This window comes from Idiotropiscis lumnitzeri, unplaced genomic scaffold (assembly GCF_059441095.1).
Source record: "Idiotropiscis lumnitzeri isolate Australia: NSW breed Sydney's pygmy pipehorse unplaced genomic scaffold, RoL_Ilum_1.0 HiC_scaffold_156, whole genome shotgun sequence".
Taxonomy (NCBI): domain Eukaryota; kingdom Metazoa; phylum Chordata; class Actinopteri; order Syngnathiformes; family Syngnathidae; genus Idiotropiscis; species Idiotropiscis lumnitzeri.
In genome coordinates this window covers 320,662-323,615 of record NW_028283694.1, presented here as the reverse complement: position 1 = coordinate 323,615, position 2,954 = coordinate 320,662, and the positions used below count along the sequence as shown (strand labels likewise).

Genomic DNA, 2,954 nt, shown 5'->3' with positions numbered 1-2,954 from the left:
CTTTACTATGTTATAATCTTAGAACCTACCAGCCACTACAGGTGTCCGACAAGAAGACTTTTGGCTGTCCTGTGCTCCATTGCGCCCCTGGTGGCGTTCAAAAGACAACCTGTGACTGAAATATCAGTCACAACATATCTCTACTGAAGATTAATTGTCATGCGCTAAAGTAATTGGTTTTGTTTCATTCGTGAACTTGTTAGTTTTTGTTTTGGGTGGCCAAAGCCTAAAATGTGTAAAATTCTGATCCATTTTCTTTTTTTAATTCATTAAATTAATATTCAACTTGTTCATTAGGATGGAGGACAACCGACAATGACTGAATCGGCTGAGGTTGATGCCACCAGAACATCGAAGCAGCCTTCTCAAGTTTTGACAGACTCTGAAAAGGAGGTATGCGTATCATGTGGTCATCCTGTCGTGTCTTGAGATGTTAAAATTACAGTTAGATAGACCTGTGCTGGTTGGACAAGTTTTCTAATATATCTGGACATAAATCGTAGCTAATAATATTTTCCCTCATCATCATATGATATACAGTTATGCCTAGTATATGTCTTTACTATGTTACAATCTAAGAACCTACCAGCCACTACAGTTCTCTCATTGGGAGACTTAAGCTTTCGTCAGGTTGTCGACTGCTGCATTGCCCTCTTATTGGCTTTAAGTACACAACCTGTAACTGAATTATCTGTCAGAACAGAACCTATGTGTCTACAGCAGGTGATTTGGCATGTGGATTCTTCAGATTTTTAGAAAATAGGTAAAATTGTGATCAAAAGTTTAAAATGTCTAAAATTCTGGTATAGTTTGCAATAGTATATCTATTAAATCATTTCAAAACTTCTTAACAAGGATGGAGAACATTGGCTGTGACCGAATTGGTTGAGGTTTAGATTACCAGGACCATTGAGCAGCCTCCTCGGGATCTACAAATTTAGGAATGAAGATATGCATCCCATGTTACAATCCTGTTATGGCCCGAGGTTTTGAAGTTGCAGTTACATATTGGGCTGGGCGATATGGCTGATAAGTACATAGCGATATAAGTATTTCATATGGGTCCATCGATACACATTGAATTCTTTTTTTATATTATTTTATTTATTATCGTTTTTATTTTCCAATATTTTCACTGCCCTGTTAAAAAAACATTTAATGTAGTTTTCCTCCCGGGAGCTTTTTGTTACGGTCAATTAATTTTGTTATTACATTATTTTGTCATATCATTCATCAATATTTTAGTTTTTTTTTTTTTTTCAAATAGAATTAAGACCTTTTTCTGTGCAGATTCCTCTGGGGATTAAGTATTTAATGGGTTCTCAATTTTCTCTTGGACTCTGATGCAACCCAGTCTCCTCCCTTGGACAAAAAATATGGGCTGAATCTTCCTTGGAATAACGACACAGATTCTGACGAATCATTGTCAAATCCTGCCCCTGAACTTTGCGCCTCAGACCCAGACCATATTACTATCCCAAGGCTCAGGAGGACCAAAAGTATACAGGTAAACAACCCATATAGATTTCAGGGAATCTTACAAGCAAATTGCATATATTTTATTGGTCTCCTGCCTTCTATCCTTTATATTTCGTTGTTGTTGTTTTTTAGATTAAAAAAACAGGCTGACTTTGGAATGGATAAGCATTATTACTCCAACTCAGATGACAGTGGAGATGAATATATTCCGGATACAAGTGAGGCCTCTGATTCAGACGGAAGTGAATCTTTGAAAATTGTGGACCCTCTCTTGAAGTCTAAGAATGCCTTCAGAGATTTTTCTCCCACACCACGAATCTCAAAAGCCACCTCAACGCAGGTTGTTAATCAAGGGCGTTCACCCGTTCGGAGGAGTAGCAGCACTGGTGTGATTCTTGAATTCTATGGCTCTTCAAATATTTGTGCAGTTTAACACAAATCATCCAAAATAGAATTCAAGCACATCTGTGACAGAAATTCAAATTCAGAAGTCAAACAGAGAGAACAAAAAAAAAAATCTAATGCTGCGCTTCTTCCGAAGACATATACTGTAAACATTAAATGTATGTTAGGACAATCTTGAAAAAAGTATTAGAACACCCTTTACTTTTATTTCTTGTTAATTTTATTAACCAAAATATGTCCATTTTTATTACAGATTAATGAATACAAAATTAAAACTCTAATCAGCTACTTTTTAATCGTTATATTTGTATAAACAAATGTTATACATCTGTGTGTTAACTTATACAAGAAATGACGGAAAAGCAAGGGTGGTTTAGTATTTTTTTATCGTATATAGTCTGTATAATATCTTTAACCTATGCTGATGCTGTTTAATACTGATTTAAATAATAATAATAATGTCATAATCTGTTGGTTTTACATGAACAAAACCTTTCAAGCACTTTTTAAAATTCTAAATACTACCTCTTGTCAGTAAGTTGGTTCACAGCACTGCCTTGGAGTGAAAGTGTGTAGTGCTGAGACAGTCGGTATGTGCTGAGTCGTCTGACGTTTGTGTGACTGGTACCCAGGAAGGTAGCAAAACCAGGCAGTGTGTATGTCGTACCCAGGAAGGCAGAGAAACCAAGCAATATGTATGTGGTACCCACGAAGGCAGAGAAACTAAGCAGTGTGTATGTGGTACCCGGGAAGGTAGCAAAACCAGGGAGTGTGCATAGATACAGACCCCAAAAGTGATTAAAACCAAATAAAGTCCCCAGAAGATCATCTGTAGTCAGGTGAAGGACCCTGTACTTTGTTCAACTCATTTACTCCCTTAGACGTACAAAGACGTCTTTTAATGCAATGGCGCCCTCTACCAAAGACGTATAAGTACGTTTCCTGTCTTTTTTACGTCATAGTGTACATAAGGGTCTGATGCAACCTCTGACTGAGAATCAGCCTTGTCCGCATTGTGAATCATGTAAAAATCACCCAGCAGGGGGCAGAGGTGCAAAAGATCCGCCTTG

At 37.3% G+C, this 2,954-nt stretch overlaps 1 long non-coding RNA gene across 1 annotated transcript; it reads left to right on the top strand.

The window, feature by feature from the left end:
- The first annotated feature begins 298 nt into the window (after nucleotides 1–298).
- LOC148314978 (uncharacterized) lies at nucleotides 299–2,408 on the top strand. The gene is made up of 3 exons (XR_015841363.1): nucleotides 299–393; nucleotides 1,355–1,507; nucleotides 1,612–2,408. It is a non-coding gene; the product is annotated as an uncharacterized LOC148314978 (long non-coding RNA).
- Nucleotides 2,409–2,954: the final 546 nt, after the last annotated feature.